Source organism: Caenorhabditis elegans, chromosome V (assembly GCF_000002985.6).
Source record: "Caenorhabditis elegans chromosome V".
NCBI classification, from domain to species: Eukaryota; Metazoa; Nematoda; class Chromadorea; order Rhabditida; family Rhabditidae; genus Caenorhabditis; species Caenorhabditis elegans.
In genome coordinates, this window is record NC_003283.11 from 8,646,084 (window position 1) to 8,664,766 (window position 18,683).

The 18,683-nt window shown below is 36.2% G+C and overlaps 5 non-coding genes across 5 annotated transcripts; 2 read left to right on the forward strand and 3 right to left on the reverse strand.

Annotated features, from left to right (window-relative positions):
• Positions 1-14,382: 14,382 nt before the first annotated feature.
• On the reverse strand, positions 14,383-14,707 carry F28A12.7. Its single transcript, NR_069096.1, has one exon. It is a non-coding gene; the product is annotated as an Unclassified non-coding RNA F28A12.7 (non-coding RNA).
• On the forward strand, positions 14,474-14,674 carry F28A12.8. The gene has a single exon (NR_069097.1). It is a non-coding gene; the product is annotated as an Unclassified non-coding RNA F28A12.8 (non-coding RNA).
• Positions 14,708-15,446: 739 nt separating the features above from the next.
• F28A12.5 lies at positions 15,447-15,635 on the forward strand. The gene has a single exon (NR_069098.1). It is a non-coding gene; the product is annotated as an Unclassified non-coding RNA F28A12.5 (non-coding RNA).
• On the reverse strand, positions 15,458-15,705 carry F28A12.9. Its single transcript, NR_069099.1, has one exon. It is a non-coding gene; the product is annotated as an Unclassified non-coding RNA F28A12.9 (non-coding RNA).
• Positions 15,706-16,256: 551 nt separating this feature from the next.
• On the reverse strand, positions 16,257-16,393 carry ZC190.14. The gene has a single exon (NR_069100.1). It is a non-coding gene; the product is annotated as an Unclassified non-coding RNA ZC190.14 (non-coding RNA).
• Positions 16,394-18,683: the final 2,290 nt, after the last annotated feature.

The following is an 18,683-nucleotide window of genomic DNA, read 5'->3' on the forward strand; positions in this document are numbered from 1 at the left end:
AAACATAACCTCTGAGAGTTTTTCATAGTCACATGCTCTATTCGCAGGTTTTAGTGTCTTGAGAAGACAATTGTAGTTGTGCTAGACGTGTTGATTCGAATTGAGGTTATAAATGTTATTAAAAATTAAAGAATTAAAATAGCATTTATGTGTAATTTTTCTGATTTTCTGATTTTTAGTCAAAGAAAAAGACGGCAACGAGTCGAGACATTACTTGGGTATGTTTTTAGATTCTAATCCTTTCCGGCAACGTGTGTGGTCGCTTTTTCCCAATTCACTTCTCGAAACCTCCCCATTTCCCGAAGTCTATCGCTTCTCGCTCATCATTATGGTATTTGAAGCGAGATGAGCCGATTGCAATCCATTTGTACTTTTTGAATCGAACACACCTTTCACATGGTGTTCTGTGAATATGTCCCCTTGTCGTCGAAATTATTTTAGATAAAAAATTAGCAAGCAATAAGCCACCAAAGAAAACTTATTCTAAGATACCGCCCATAACATTTTCGCGCGCAAAAGTGCAACATTCAGTATGGGTTCGTTTGGCTGTTTTTGAGAGTAGAACACGAAGACTCCGCCTCTTTAAAGTATTCCACCACTACCACCTTCCGGTACTTTTTGACGTTCTTCATATAATTTCTTACAATGAAATTTAAGAACCAAATTTTAGATTTATGAATAATTTTAGCATCGATACTACCTACAAAAGAAATTGACTTAAATTAGTGATTCTACATCTTATAATACAAACCTAACTTCTACTTAGGTTTGTTCTAGTTCCATTTTAAAAAGTCACAGCAAATTACCGTAACCATACTCTTAAATCTTACCTCAAAACATCTCCCATCCATAATAAATATTCCAGATCTTCGAAAACCTCTTGCTCAAGGGTATCCTAAACCGCTTCGTCGTCAAACGAGGACACCGGAAAGAAACCAAATCAGTGGAACGAGATCAGGTACGACCTTGAATGAGGTAACGGAAAAGGTTTCGAAATGTGTTCATTTATTTTCTGGGAGGTTAACTATTTTGTGGGTGTATGTTCGGGACAAAGAAATGATGATCGAACGGATGTTTGACAGGTTGTATGGGGGAACATATCTTGATATGATATCTCTTTTTTGGAAACCGAGGGTGTTCTTCTGTTTACTGATAACTTTTTTCTGTTGGGTTTTACACATTCCGATCTGTGTTGGTATCATTCGATTGTGTTCGTTTCTGATGTTTTTGGGTTTTATTTTCAATTTTCCAAGATATAAAATTAAAAATACAACTACTAGAGTAAACATTCAAATGTAGCAGAAATTTGTACGCAACTACGAATGAATCTGTATCAGATCAGATGGAAATACCAAGAGGTTTCATGCAAATTTTTTTCAAACACATTATGTTTATTCTATTTTCAATAATGGCGCCTTTTTGTCAACAACAATATATTGAGTCATAAATGGATATTGTTGCCGATTTTTCACAAATTTTGGAACAAGCATTAAATCTTTCTGTTGTTAACTAGAGTATCTACGTTCAACATTTTGATATGTGCCAACTTGAGAAACGATTTATTATAGGCAAATTGTCTAGAGCAAAAGATCTAGTTGTTTAACTTATGACTTTAATTTGTAAGAAATACTCTGTTCTCTTTTTTGAAAATTTTTCAAAGAGGGAGAAACGGGGAAGTTGTTGAAAAATAACTTCTTTGTTGTAAAATGACCTCATATTCTTAACACATTTCATTAAATCTTTAAAATTGCAGACAAAAAGTAGTGGTTACTCAAATTTTACCACTTATAGTTTTGGCAGTGGACTAGAAAATAGTTATTTGTACACATTTTATTTTTCATTATGTTTGAAATGTTGTATTTGAACATTTTAAGGGGTTTTCATTGCTTTAAACGTCTTAAAAACCTAAAAAAAAAAAGTTTTTGTAGATTTTGCAAAATACCAAAATCTTGACTAAATATGTTCAAAAATCTGAATGTTTAAACTTATTTATTAGTTTTTAAATTATTTATTTGCTTCAAAACTATTCAAAATTCAAATACAAAAAAGTTTTTATTTTTAATTTTCAACTTTTTGAGTTACGAACTCGTTGTTAGTTTCTTATGGATCTAGTATATTTCAGTCATATGGCAACTTGCTATCGTTTTCCATATCCTGTTTCTGACGCTACTCCTAAGTTTGCTCTCGTTTTTACAAACATTTTTCAAAATATTTATATTGTTCTCCCGCCTAATATGCCTTATTATAATCATCATATCAAACATACCATTCCCACCCACTATTTCTCTTCATCACGTTGTACTCTTTTCTTCGGTAGCAAGCACGGAGTCTGTGCCTGTCACGGATGCTTCTTATCGGGAGTAGTTTGAACAACATTTTGCAACATTTTCAAGAATCTTATCACTTGGCACAGTACACCGAGAGACTACGGTTTCTACTGATAATGAAGTTGTGAACTTGAATAAAGAGGTTTAGCAGCTTGATCAGAAAATGAGTAGAATGCACTTTTTAAGAGTTCAAGTGATTTAAAAAGATGAGAAAATTAGATAAAAAAAGCTTCACTGCAAGTGGTCCTCCTCGGAGAAGATGATAGAACTCTGTGTTGCTTGGGAAAAGAGAAATCAAAATATCAGAAATGATTGGAAGACATTTTTTGGTTTCACGAACAACTATACTTTTGATACGTTTTAATTACAGCTGTTCCGTGAATATTCATATTTAAACATTAACTCTAAAACTTATGTAATATCAATTTTTAATTTATTGCTGGAGTGGTGCCAGGTAGTTCTTGATTTTCTTGTGACTTCCTTTTTAGGTTATCAGTACTCTTGTTTCATGGAAATATACATATTTTGTAGATTGATTTCAAGAATTAGTGTTATGTTCACTACGGAAGCGTAAGTCAATTAATAGTTTTAATTAATTGTTGCTGTGCCTTACATTATAAAATTAAAAATTGCTGTTAAAATATGAGTCTCCTTGCCTATGAATACGAATTTGAGTTTTATAATGCTTTCTAGGCTTACCGTATTTCTTCTATAAATTTTGCCTCTCAACGCTAAACATTAGCACCTTATATCTTGGCTATCTTGGTTTTTTCAAGTGATCACTAGCATGATGTTTGTGTTTTGTCTTTCTAAAGTTAAGTAATTGAATATTAGTTTATTTTTTTTTATTATTGGGGTGCAAGATTAATAGTGAATAGTTTATGTCATACTGCTGCAAACAATTTTTTTGATCTTGTTTGATCTTTTTTTCGCTTCAACCTATTTTTAGTTTTCTTCAAGTCTTTCTTAAACTCATTGAAAAGAAACAAAATCCAACCTAGACATGCTCCTCACCTTAATCTGCAAATTCAACTGATGTTATTTGACACAGTTTATACCGGTTATAATTTTTTTGATTGTTTTGATTTGAAATTCGTATCAGTAATTTTAAATTTTATAACTAGTTACAAATTTTAAAGTTCGTACTCTGGAATAACCCGGATTTCTTCTACATTTTCTGTTATTATTTTTGTATAACACCAGACCAAATCTAATCGAAACCTCACAATATTTTCTTGATGTTCATGAAACTCAATCGAATTTCTTTTTTAAAAGCTTTTACATCCCCTTTTCTAGTGTTCCAGACACTAATCAAACTTTTGATTTTCCCAATTCAGCAATTATTTTCTCCCCCGTTTTCTCTCCGTCTTTTCCGAAATTTGCATACCGTTGTCTGGAGACCACCCACCTCGTTTTTATGAGTTTTCCCCTAATGAAATGCACGAAACCGTTAACAAAGAAAACCGAGAGATATGACGGTTTTAGAGACCACCATGTCCGTTGACTATCTATCTTGATGAAATAGATTCCGATCGGTTGGCCTGGTACTGTAAATGGGTTTGCACTATTCCACATAATACGGTTTCGATGATTTGATCTAGTGGGCTTGATGACATTTCGTCTGGACAAATGCTGGGAGGCCATAAATTTTTGAAAGAGCGCGCGCGCGAGTCGCTGCAGTTTCAAGCAGGCGTTGAGGTAGACTCATAAAAATTTTGCAACAAAATGACGGGAACAAAGGGAGTTTTTTTGAGCGTAAACCCAGACAAAACTTTCACCTATTACAGTATCCCATGTCTTTGAAGTATTGAACAAACATACATTGCCGTTAACTTTTCTAAAGATCTCATGAAATTTCTTGAAAATGATAGATATCAATTCCCAAATGTTACAGGTCAAGAGGAATGTTCTGGTGTGACTTGGATCCGAATCGTGTTTGGAGAGCTCCGACACCATCAGCCTCAATCCCTTCTAATGGTTCTGAGCCAGTGGTGGCAAATGATGAGAATTTGAATTTGGAGATGAACCATGTGAAAACATTGACAGGTGGGTTTTGATGACCTCCAGGGGGAAAAAGAATCAACACATCGTGACTATCTTGTTGTTCGTTTCAGTTTCTGTGCATGTTTTTGAAACAAAACAGATGTGTTGTTGCACTTTGTTTTTCTTCATTTTAAAAAGGTCGAATTTTGAAAGATTGTAAACAGGTATACGGTAGTTTGTTGCAAAGTGCGTTTGTATAGATTTAAAATCATATTTTCAAGATTCTGTATTTTAACTTGGCAAGCAACTCATAGAAAATTACCATACATACATTGTTAAAGTCTTATGTCTTAATGAAATATGCCGGGACGGGCCAAATTTTACTTTTCCGGATTCCGGAAAGTTCGATTTTGCGACGGTTTTTAATGATATTTTCACAACCACGATTGATAATTGCAATAACTGGAAACAAATATTTTCAAAATCCCGAGAATTTAAAAAATCTCACATTCAAAACCGATTTATTTTACCTAGATCTTTTCAACTTTGAACTTTTGATCTCAATAATTATGACAAATGAACAAGCATTCCTTTCTATTATTTTCTAACATTTCCATTGTTTAACAAAGAAGACACATTAGTTGATCCAAAAGAACGTTATGAATGAGATGAGCACACATATGAACGGTTCCATTAATTCTAAATTTCCATCTCATTCTGACCAGGCGTTTTGACTAATAACCACATTCTTTTCGTATCATCCTAATAATCATCTTCATTTTACTGATTTATGAGGAGCTCATCTGCAAACCACCTCACCACATTCCGATCCTTAATGAGGTGCTCATCCACACTTTTACTTTACACATTGAGAGTTCCCCATTCGTTTTTTTCGAATTCCACCCCTCGGCTCATTATTTTCAATCAATCTTCTATCTTCTTAGTGACTGTGAAGAGCAGAGAAGAAAAGTGCCTCGGCGCCAATATTATCATATGGGTAACACAGCTTCAGGGCAGTCGTCGGGATGAAATAGTGTGGAAAACCAATAGACAACATAGTATTTTAGTGATAAAACCCCAAAAACTGATAAGAAAAGCCTAATAATGTTGCCATTTGCTTTGGTTTTAGGTAAACGAGTTGATGATGATGATGACAGGGGAACACTTGCACTATTTATCAGAGAATATATATGTCAAAAGATAGGGAAATGCATTGAAATACTTTTGCTCTTTGTCGGTCGTAGACAAGCTCATTTTTGTGCAATAAATTGACAGTTTTGAGTGGTTAGATGCAGGATGGTGATAGTGGAGAATGACACGAAGTTGAATGAATTAATTTAACTCGGCTAATAATTATTGGAATGAAGGGTGGGAGTTTCCCATTACGATACAAATAGTACTAAAATGCAAAGTGCATAGATTTTGGAATGTATGGAGAAATGAGTTCTGAGAGGTGAAAAAACTTACTATTAGAAATTAAAAATTTCCAAGCACCGCATTCCAATAGTCAATCTCAGAAGATTGAAAATTAGTTTCCGTTCTCTCTGTATGGAAATTTAGGACAATTTCTAAAATTGTTTTTAGACGTGGAATAAACAAATGATAGGTATTCCAATACTAATCTTACATATAGTATTAATAGGGAACATTCTATATCTTCAAAAGCGTATTGACTTTTTTTTTCAAACTGAAAACAGAATTACCAAGAGCCAAATTGTGCACCCATTTTTCGGCTACTCTCTACGAGAAATAACAGCTGATTCGACATTGATGAGTCGGTCCGACGGTACATGCTTTCTTTAGAAAAAAAAAACCACTTATTTCCAGTCCCCCAATAAAAAAGAAGCCATTTTCTCCTTATCGGACCCGCTAATCGTTTTTCGATTTCTCACCTTTTTCCTTCCACATCTCCCTTCGTTTTCACCGATCGGTGCCTCATTTATCAAAGCGGCTGTCTGAAAGGTGACGTCGTCTAAGACGCGCGGGTGGCGCGAGCGTTGTTTGAAATTTGTTGCGAAAATTAGGAAACTACTCGCAGTACTTCTGGCTTGTTTCACCCGCGGTATATGCTATCAATTACCGATGCGTCCGAAATCTGACATGTTGTACTTATAGGCGTCTGGGAATTTTCTTAAGAGAAGTGAATTTGAAAGGCAAGAAGAAAGTAAGTTAATAGGTAGGTGTTAGGAGAAAGATCAAGATCAAAGTGTAAAGTTTATTTAAAGTATTATTTTTTATTTTACTTTAGCCAATTTTTGGACACAAAATTTAAATCTCTTTGGAAAGTTGGCAGCTTCTCAACCAAATTCTTTGGTACAAAAGTTGGGCAAAACTTGACTGACAAGTACTGAAATCGAAGAGAGGTTTTCAAAAATTCTTTGTCTCTTCATGCTGTGAATCCTGAAAATATGCTATTTGTCTTATAGAAGTCTCTTAGTTTGAATTTTTGTAATTAAAATTTTGTATGTCCATCCAATTTTTTGAGAACACCAATAAATTCTCAATGTCTTTTCACAACCGATCTTTTTGGTCTGAAACTTTTCAATTTAATTTTCCTAATCAAAACATTTTTTGTTGAAAACACCAAAACACAACTCAAAATGTGTTCTATCAGTCAAAAATAAATTAGTTGGGTAAACATTGTACTGCCTTCTGTTTTTCTATTCGTCAGCCCAGATGTGTATTTTTGGCATTTTTTCAATTGAGTTGTCATATAATTTTTAAAACTCTATAATCTCGATCAGCATGGTATTATTTTCTAACCCCTCGCTTCTTGTCAGTTCAAAAAACCACGAGATGAAGCATCAAAGAGGCGGGTTGATTGATTTATTGGATGAAAATTAGATATTACACCTTGCAATACGCACTTTTCAAAAAAGAAGTAGTCGATAACTTATAGTGAAAACATACGCATTACAACACTATATCTTTTGATTTTTGATATCACCAATTTGACCTGTCAGAATGGTTATTTGAGTGAAGAACAAAGTTCGGAAAGAAATATTAGTACATTTTAAAGATTTCTGATCCATTGGGTCAAGAATGTAGGTGTAGACATCGTCGTCTCGGGAGAATCAAAAAACCAAATCTTCATTTGTTTCATGTTACCTAAAAAGTCTGAAGCCATCAATCATTCTGTGACAAACCGTTGCAACGGCTGGTGAAAAAAGTCTGTATGTCTGACCCGATTATCTTGCAGAATGTCACGTAGATCAAGCCCATAAAAAGTAAAATCGGATTTTTATTACCTCAAAAAAGATGATATGCCAAAAAAGTTCCTCGATCAAAATACAATTTCTAATTTCTTAGAAATGTCTGCTGATAAGTTGATAAGCATCGAAAATGATCTCTCCGATCTCAGTTTTCTCACCTTTCCTGCTATCAAACTACTTTTGGCACTATGCCAATAAAAATCGCAACACTCTACAGCGGTGGCGGCAGCGGATCAAAAAGTCTATAGGAACAAAAAACCCTCCGAGCATTGGTTATGTCTAGCGTTTTTGTGTACGTTAAACGTTGAAAAAACTACGAACCGGCGAGCAAACCTCCGAGCCGAAAGGTGCACTTTGAAGTAAACACAGACGGGGCCGAGGCCCGATCATCGGCGGCGACTGCCATACTCTTTCATATAATTTTTTTTTGTGTTTTTGCGCCATTTGTCTCTTGTTTTTCTTATTTTATTAGTTGCGATCATCGAAACAACTTTGAGAAATGAACGCCGATTTTGTTTAAAATTATTAAACTCTGAATTATTAATTTTTGAATTATAAATTCACAAAACAGAAAAAAAGTAATGTAAAGTTCTATGAGAATCCAGATTGATTTTGCGTTCCGAGAGAGATTTCATTGTCGAAATAATTAGCAAATTTTGCTACAATTTTCATATTTTGACTTGAGAGTTTGAATATTTATAGTTTTTCAAAATTTAATCAGAAATTCCACAGGACGAGTATTTTCACCTTCATCCGCTTCTCGTCTTTACTTTAAATCCCAATCTTTCGCCTGGGAACAGTACGGAAGACTGTCGGTAGGAGGTGATACGGGCTGTTGAAAGGCGAGTGAAAGGCGCCCGTATCGGCTCTCAGTCAGGTATAATGTACCACTTGCAAAATTCGAACCCATACATTGTGCTCCTCAATTTTTTTTGCAAGTTTTCAAAAACACGTGGATCTTCGCCAAAGTGTAGATTATATCTGTGATAGCAATGATGTAATACTCCTTCAAAAACGATGAGACATTTTCAATGTCAGAGATAGGTTTACGAATTGAAAGTGAGATAGGTACGTTCAACTGGACGTAAAGAACAGTTGTCCGTTTGCTCGGAGGTGGCTGCTCCGTGCGCTATTCCTTGTGACATACGTGAATTTCTATTCCAAATGAAAGTGGAAAAGAGTCGGAGGCATACTGCACAAACGAGTGATAAATCGGCATGGAATCGGAACCCAATGAACTCGCTTTTTTGTAACCTATGTCTTCCTCACTATACATTTCGACGTTTTGTCGGAAATTGTGAAAAGCTACATCACTCTATTTAATCTTCAATTTATTACGAAAGATTCAAGAAATGAAGCATTTTTAATTAAGTACGTTTGTAAGTAAACTTTGAAAGAAATCAGGAAAACACATTTTGAATGACAATATTTTTTAAAACATATGTAGTTGCGATACCTGATAAGACACTTTTTGTTGTGTTTATTCTGTAATTTGAAGAAAAAAAGTGACATTATTGTGCAATTTGTTTCGCTTTTTGTTGGAGAATTGAGAACTATCAGGTGACTCTTTCTAATTTGGAACTTTTTTGGTTGAAAAATGAGAAAGTATATGTATAGTGATAAACGTATCATTGTTCTCTTCTTTTATGACACGAAACGTCATTTTGGAGGTTTGACTTTTTAAAAGAATTTTGTACTTTCTGTTATTTTCAGTGTTCTTTGATTTGGAAATTTTTGAATTTTAGATTAGGTATCAATCAATTTTGAACATCTCCTCTTACAAATATTGAGAAATGTTTCAAATTATCCCAGACTGCCAATTATCGGCTGCTTGAATATAATGGAAGTTCATGTTAAATTTTCATTTTTAAAAGTCAACTTCTCATCTGAAAATAAAATAAGTTAAAACTATTTTGTAGTCTTACTATAACCTGATATGTGTGGCCACAAAAACTTGTTGTTCTTCACGTGCTCTACAAACTTTCTCTGTTCATCTTCTAGAACTCATCAGGTCCGAAGATCAGGCTGCTTGACCTGCAAAATGACGGATAACTTCCGTCGGGTCTCTCCGAAATCTTCACATTATCTCCACCCGCCATATGTTGACAATGGTCACTTTTTGAAGTGAGTGTTCCATGAAAATAGTTGTGCTTTGCCCCCTCCCAACAGCAGGAGGAGTAGGTGGATCAGCAGGAGAAGAGCCGGAGCAGTCGAGCACTTCGGTTTGCACAAACAGGGTAGGCCCGAATGGCCCACCCGCTCAAGTGGCTAGCCTACCACGATCACTGATTGATTGATGACTCTATTTGGTTTGAAGAATTCGCGACGAATAATGAGAGAAAACGGGTGAAGAATTAGTCGAATAAATAATAGGTGTGTAGAAGGTATCATCTGTATCAACAACTATGTATATCTGTCCTGTACTAAGGAAGGTAGCTTATCAATCCATTTTTTCTTCACTTTTTTTGCATCTCCGTGTCCTAATGTCCCGACATTCTTCCATCATGTCCTTTCATGTTTCTCTTCCGTGTTTGACGTTGTTTCCCTTGTTCCCCAACAGTTTGTTCACCTGTTCCCAATTCCTTTTTCAATTTGCCCTTTCATTTAGTTTCTATCCGTTTAGGACATTTGTTAGTGTAGGTGGTAGAAGTGTTCGCCTATTTTATTCTCTACTAGATTCATATTATTTTTTATAGCTGAGTTTAACCGTTTTTTCCGGATATTTATAATATCTCAACAGGAAGAAGCGTCCAAATTCAATAATTCAATGAGTTATGCTTAATTTTCTGCCAAAAATGCGTCGTTAATACTAGTTTCGTTCAAACGTAATTGTGATCCTATACAATATTTAAAGTTCATATGATTACTTTTTGTTACCACGAGTGTCCTAGACAAGCAAAAAACGATTGGCTCATTTTGTCTGTGCCAAAATGTTTAAATCACACAAATGGATGCCAATAACGCCTATTCTATCAAACTTTCACACCATGAGCCAATTGAAAATCGCAACATTGTGCCGTAACATCGATGCACTTTTTCAAAAGATTGTCGCCACTTTTTCAATTTTGGAAGCTTCTATAAAAGTAGTTTGTAACGAGCCGGCAAAAACATAGATTGTTATCTCTAATAGAGACTCTATTATATTCCATTCTTACGCTCATTTTATTTGTACAAGCTTCTATTTGGTCCAATATGTAGGTAGGAGGAAGTACTCTTCCGATAAGGGTAAAGAGAGAAGATTTTGGTCTTTTTCTCTCTGATCAACATCATCTTTTCCAATCATGGCCCGAATTGTGTATGTTTGTATTTAGTATGCCCTAACCTTGTTAACCTATGTACATGATTTTTCTATCGTAAAATATGGGATACTAAAGCGTTTTAATCAGATATTTGATACTTTATCGGTTTATCCGATCGGTCGTCATTTAATCACTTTTTTCCACATTCTATCAGATTGTAGACTTAAAGAAAGAGTATAGTTTGTTAGATATTTTGCTTAAATAAACTAAAACTGATGTTGGACATACTGGCAAAATGCTATATTTTTGCTATTCTTGGGCCAGTTTCATCCTTTTTAAGCAAAAAATTCACTTACTCTACTTTTCCTGTAACCTATTGTAGTTAAATTAAAAATAATTATTTTCAAATTAATATTTTCATTGTTTTACGTTTTTTTTGTTTCAAATTTAAAATGGAGAATCGAAAAATCAAGGATGAATTGATAGTGAAAAAGCAAAAGGGAACGCAATTTGCGCATCGACCTTCTCATTTCCATCCGTTCCTCCTTCTCACTCACAGGGGGATAATCATCGTATGTAGTTTTCCATTGCTTGTCCTTGTTCCATTGGTGTACGTTCTTTGCAGTAATGCCCTTTTTGTCTATAGATTGTGCAGATCCCTATTTATATGACAATGAAAAGGTGTTCTAATACACCTACTAGAATATGCCCTTCGTGTCATATACATAAACCCTTTTTACATTTACATATTTTTCGTCCAACCACTGTGGAACCTGTCACTTATTTGCATTCGCTTGAAAAAAAGAAAAAATGTAGATGGTGACTGGGGCGGCGCATGGTCCTAGATGATTCAGAAGAACGTTTTTTTGCACAAGATGATATCATCATTTTTCTGCAAAAGAATAATGTGTGTGTGTTTTGTGTACTGTACAGCAGAAAATTGTTTCATCTTCATTCAATTATTAGCCGTTTTGCAAATGGCAGACAGTTTAAATTGTTCATAAATTGTTGCTAAATTCAACAGTAAACAGTTGAATTATTTTTCTGTCAAGCCACGAAGCCCACTAAAAAGGCCAAAAACTAAATGAAGCATATGCCAAAAATGGGACATCAACCTTAATCCATTCTTGTTTTTTCCAATATGTTTCCAAAATTACCAATTTAATCCCAAAAACTTTAATAGTACATTTTATGAGGTGTACGGGTGTCACCTCTCGTAGTTTTGATCCGGTTCCGAGTAAGTGTTGAGTATGATATTATGAAATTTGTACAGACACACACGCCCTGCTGATGATGATATGGGTAAAAGTAGGTCACAAGGTTTACTTGAAATTCCATTTTTTTTTGAAAAAAAAAAACGGCTGCTGTTTGTTGCATTGGGTTGTGTCACCATTTCACCTTGAGGATTCAAAAAATGTTTCCTTATCGCTAATTTGTCGGGGATTAGTTTGAGAGAACTTGTCTGATAGGAAGGAACCTTGAGAACATGTATAGGATTTATTTTTAGATTTTTAAAGTACAAGAATCTAGAATCTATACGACAAAGTCGATATTTACTGACTACTCTACAGTATTCTACCGTAATCCTGTTACTTTTGCAGCTATCTTCTTAGAACATTAAACAATTTTTCTGGAAGCTAGTGTTTTCTTACTATAGTATGATTTTTTTCCACTATCTTTGGTCATCTATCAATGATCACAAGAGGGCTTTTCCAATGCTTTTTACAATTGTTTTTCTCCCACTTCTCTTACTCCACCTCTATCTTTTCTCCGATCCTTTTTATCATTTTTCCCAACTGCAAGCAAAACCATCTGATTTCTTATTTCCTGAACACATCAAAAACCATATAAACATCCTTTTTTTCGTGGCTATCCATCAATTGAAATAGAGAGGTTCATCAACCCTTCAATTTCTTCACGTGTTCCGACAAACGTTTCACGTTTCAAACTGGCAATGTGCCAACATGTGGTCGATAGTGTAAGCTAGAGAGAAAGTGAGAATAAAAGAGAGATATTGAATGCCAGGTGGTTGTAATGACTATTTCAATCACACATTGCCGCACCGACCCATCCGTACAGCTAGTTACTCGAAAAAAGTTCAACTCCGCTTCTGACAGTTTTTTTGACCGAAAAAAGATCATGAGATCAGTGGAAAATTGAAACATCCAATTTCATTTTGTTTTACTTATTTCAACACCGTTCCTTTTTTTTTGGTTTTTTTTTCAATTGTATTTGCTCTACTCAACCCCGAGAATGAGCCCGAAAAATGTTTTTTCTTTTTATTCTGTCTGTTTATTTTTGCCATAGTTTTTGCGATCGGTCGGTCGTTCTACCAGTCAGCTGGAAAGAGTAGACAGGACAGTCAAAAAGAGGAGTGTTTGTTTGTGTTGAAAAACAGAAGATAGGGGTGACTGTAACTAAAAAAGTCTGACTCCTCGATACCGTACACTTACCGTATACCAAGAACAATTTAACTTTATTAGGTTGGCTAATAGTAAGACTTATAGGGCATTTGGACAACTTAAACGTTTTGAGAAATATATCCGGTGTAATGTTTTGAAAAAAAATCAATTTTTTTGTGAGCACTTCTAATAGAGAGAGAAAGATCGAAAAATCATCTTCTGTCCATTTGAAAAGTGTTCCTGATTGTTACACTGTTATTTGCTCTTTGGTCGGTGAAGCTACGTCCACTAAAGTTCTCCTGAAGACAGGTGAGTTCAATGCACCCATTCCGCCACGTTGTAACTTTAGATGATGGTGGTCCATTTCCCACTTATTTTATCAAATCTATTTTTACTTCTGGGTCACATAGTATATGTACTTATTACGTTATGAAGGGTCATAGGTACTTCAAATAAGTCTAAGGGTTCCTTGTTCAATACATTATTGCATTAATTAATTTATTTTGGAGTGAGAATACATTTTTGATTAACCGTTCTCCTAGACAGTAACGTGTGCTTAAAGACGAGACTTAAAGACGAGCAAAAACCCAGCCACTCGAGTAGTTTCCAGGCAAATAAACAATATCCGTAGTCCTCCACCTTTATTGGCTTTTAGATTGCATTTTTTTTCTCATTTTGTTATTATTATCCATTTTTCAGATTCGAATTCAAAAATTTTAACACTTATCACAATTTGCCTCGTTAAACTGATAACGTGTTTTTTAAATAATTTTATTTTTCAAATTGATAAATTGAAAAGATTGTTACTCACGAATCCCGATGCATCCCAAAGCTGTCAAATTATTCCGACATGTAGGTACTCATTCAATATATGGGAATGAGATAGGGTACCCCCTGCTGCTACTAATCCCCTCGTTCTACACAGTATCGGCAACTACAAAGTGTGCCGGAACACATTGACACCAATTGATTGTCAGGTCAATATGCATACACCTTAAGTGTAAGGAAGAGTGTATTAACTAATTGTGCAATTAGAGATTTTGTTACAAGTTGTTAGTGGGAACATCTAGATTATTCGTAGAGTGTACTGTATATATAGCATGATATCAGTCGTGTTTATTCAACTTTTTTACACTCGAAAAAAGTTCAAGTTGGTGACGAATCGAACACATCCATCAAAGTTGTTGACCTTCCAAAAACTTTGTTTTGTTTATTTGGTTCATAGAGTCTCAGAAAATGGAATTCCGAATAGGTGAATCACTAGTATTCCGAGCGACATCATCTTTTTTCTTTCTATTTCCTCACTCAACCTTCTCAATTGCACGATTTCGATACTATTTCACACCTTTAATCGGCGCATCATCACCAACACCGTCAGCAGAAGAAGTGAGGTCTGCAAAAAGCGGCGCGCGCGCACCACACGAATCGGTTTAATCGGTGTGTCGAGATATCATCAGATCATCAGGTGCATGTCCAGACAGACCTATTCCGCGCGGACTGACAGACGACGCGCGCGCGCGGCAAACTGATCAAGATAATGTTTTGAGAGAGAGAAGGTGTTGCAATACTTCTCGTTTTCTTTAAAGAATAATATTTTCTTTATGATAGATGTTGTCTTCTGAAACTTAGATTTTGAAAAAAAAATGTCTAGAAGTTTTTACGCTGTAATAAAATTATTCCCAGCCACTGAAGACTGTCGACATAAAATACTTGGTTAGGTGTTTAAAACCTTTTGTAACGGTACGATTTACCTTAAAATATATTATTTGTTTCGGTGAGTTTGCAAGAGCACGCCTGCCAAAGTTTTAAAGAATTAAGGGACGCTGGAAAAAAAACTCTTGCGGATGACGAGTCCCTTCAGACACGAAAAAAAGAAGCACAGGAAAATAGTGTGCAACCGTTTGACTATCTTGAACAACTTCCTGACGACGTAACTGCTGTGCACCTTTTGCGTAACTTCCAGCATTCTCCAGAATAAATGTTTATGTAGACATCCTTCCTCACCAACACAAAAATACACCTCATCCTTTCTCTTTTCTCCCAAAATTGTCTTATCCATACACGGGGTTGGAAGATACGCATCTATCTCGTTTAACCGCGTAGACACACGTAGACAAGCGCGACAAAAGGAAATTCATGTGGGCAGATCAGACATGTCTTCTCTTCTGTAGGTATAGTCGTCAGGTCGATGCCGCAGCCGGCGAGATGTCGTTGCCCACCCCGTGTGTTTTATTTCTGTTTCACCTATCAAAATCATATTTATCTTCATTCATTGTCACCTGCCTTCTGCCCTCGCAACACATACTTGCACTGCTTCTTTTTCGGGTCATACCTGAATTGACATCTTGTAGGAGGAGTCTAATACTTTCATACTATCAGAGGCAGAGGCAGAGGCAGAGGCAGAGGCAGAGGCACTGTGCTCTCAACCGCTCTCCCGCGCTAATTTGGCAACATTTTTGCCGCTTATCTCTGCACACAGAAGACCATAAAAGTTATCATCAATTAGTGAAAAGAAGAGCATTGAGAGAGTACGCATACCACCAAGAGACATAGACATTGTGTGCTATGAACTAGGATGGCTGGTTGTCAGGTACCGTTATTTGTCTAGAATATTGTAATCAGCAGCAGCACATTGTAATATAAATGGTCCATACTGATAAGAAAAGGTGCACTATTGTAATTGATGTTTAGAATAACCACAACTGTCTAGACGGAGTTAGCGCAATTTGATAATTTGATCTCAACTTGGGACCATCGTAAACATTGTGTTTTGCACTCTAACAGAAGACGTTGATTCAGTGAGACAAGCAAAAGAGAGAAAGTGATTTGAAAAGTATACAGCTTATCGTATTAAATAAATACATACAGTATGCCTATAGGGAAGTCCCTAGTTCTTCATTCGAACAAATTCTTGATTTCAAAAAAAAAACCCGCCTGATTCGTGAATAGTTGTCTCCTCCTACATCTGGCTGAAGGGATCCCTATCTTTATTACCACGACCGTTTTCGCGCACTCTCCCATCGTATCCCTCATTTCACATATACAAAGGGTGATTTGGCGCGACACCTCTTCTGGCCCCATCTTCTTCATTTTTTTATTGCCAGCTGCTGCTGCTGCGCCAACCAGACCATGTGACACCTCGGTTGGCATGGTTCCAAATGATGTTCAACTCATTCGACGGAATCGAATCATCGAGAGAGAAAGGCCATCACCTCCGTTTTGTAGCGCCGACATCGCCGCCGGCGCCGGTGGCGGTCTCCCTGTCTTTTCTCTTTTCGTCGACGTCTTCACTTTGTGAAGGACGAATTCTTCTACTGCCCTGGGGGTGGGCAGAAGTACCGATGATGATGAAGACGGCGACGACGAAGAGGACTTTCTCGTTTGTCTCAATTTTTCACCCACTTCTAAAAAAAGAGACTGCAAGATAGAGAGTAGGAGAATGAGATGAACAAAAAACGAAGGTCTGATCCATTCCATTCCGTTCTTTGGGTAGGCAAGAGTCGTGTGTATGATTGTGAGAGAGTAACGTATTAAAATTCAAATTTTACGCTCGTGTGCCGTTATCATTATACAACCACCAACTGACCAATGTTGCCTTTTATTTTCTCTTCTTCCGAGCGTTGGCTCACCTTGTCCGACGACTTTTCGACGCCAAAAGTTCAACTGTTCTTTTTGATACTCTTGATACTCCCATTTTCAGTTGCTCCGCCTTTTTCTATTACCAGACTTTCCTTTTTATTCAACTCTCAATTCTTGACATCTCCTAGTCAATTCATATTTTATGTATGACAAAATATTCTCCGTCCTTGTTCATCTATCTGTCTGGAGGGCGCCAGCCAGCCTAACTCATTCTCCGAACTCATTCCCCATTTGTTGGCATCATGCCAAAAACGTTTCATGCAGTTTGTGCTCTGTTTCTGCTTCTTCCTTCCGTCCGTCACTGCCGCTCTGTTTTTTCTCTGATCCTCTTCTCTTATCCGCCTATCTTTCATTTATCCAGTGGTCAAAAGAAAGAAAGAAACGAAGAAGAAGGAAAAAAAACGACGACCAGCTGAAAAGCGGCAGCAAAAAAGCGAGAAGAGAAATGAGCCCCCTACCACTACCGCTGCTCCAGAATGGGGTGCGCGTGCCCCAGTCATGTCTGGGTGAAATAATGCCAATTTGAAGAGCAGGACGGAAGAGGAGGGGACACTCTTTTTGCAACATTCCTTTTTCTTTTTTTGTGCTCCATCTGGTCTTAGTTTTAAACCACTTTGATTACAATATTCTGTCAAGAAACCAGGTTTTTTTCGAAGAAAACTTTTAAAATTCCCAATTCAAATTTCTTGTTGAATATTTTAGAATAATATTTTATCTAAACTACTTGAATTTACAATTTCTACAACATTGTAATCAACATACGTTGTAATACAAACTATTAAAGAATCGTTTTATAAATATTGCTATAACACTAATTTAATAGTTTCAAATTTGGGTCTAGAAACAGAAATAAGACCCCCATTATGTTTTATACGAACGCCAGTCTATTTATTTATTTTTCTCCCCAGTTTTAGATTTTCAGTGCTCCATACCCATCATCTGAAAACGCCATCACTTTTCGCCCAATGTTTGCATACTCCTTCACTCTTACTATTCCACATCTATACTCCTCAGTTGTTTTTGATTTTTGTGTGCTTGCTCCTGGTTCCAATTTTGTGTAACCCGATGCTTTGCCGGTTTGAAGGGGTGCCTGAAGGCATCAATCTAGATGATGTTGTGTTCTAAGGAAGGCCAGACATCCTATTTTTACTACTCTACTTATACAACCACCAACACCTCATAAATTATCATTTGCCTTTCTCATCCTTCCTCGCGAACCCTACGGTAAAATCTGCATTGAAATTTATAGGTCTTTCTATGTCTCTATGTAGACCTACTATCCCGACCCATTAGTTTCACTCCCTTTTCTTCCCAATGTTGCATTTTATTCACATTTTTCTTCATGGGTGGCCAGTGCCAGACATTTAAAGTCACATCCTCCAGACTCCCGAAACAGACAAGAAATCATGCGGTACAGTGACCCCAGAAAACTGAGCGAAAAAGTCACATTTAAATGGGTTTTTGTCTCACGGAAGGGCTACAGAAACGAGGAAGTTCACTAGTTTTTCAATACTTGTTTCTTCCCACGTCGGGTCTTGGAACAAAGGAGAATGTGAAAAGAGAACGAGCGAAAAAATAACAAATAAATCTTTTAACTGTCGCATTTGGCCACCGATTTTACTGACTGGGTGGGCTAAATGGATGGCACTGGGAGAAGGATTTCGAGAAACGCAGACAAATTATCGAGAATCTTGTGTAAAATCTACAAAATTTATGAAAATTGCCATGTATAAACTGGTTCATTTAGCCAAAGTGGGTATTTTAACAGAATAAATCTAAAATAAGCAATTAATAAATTGCAAAAAAATGCTCGGATCCGAAGAAAATTCTAAGCCGGGATGATCTTCTGAAACCACCTGCATCCTCCCATAAACACACATT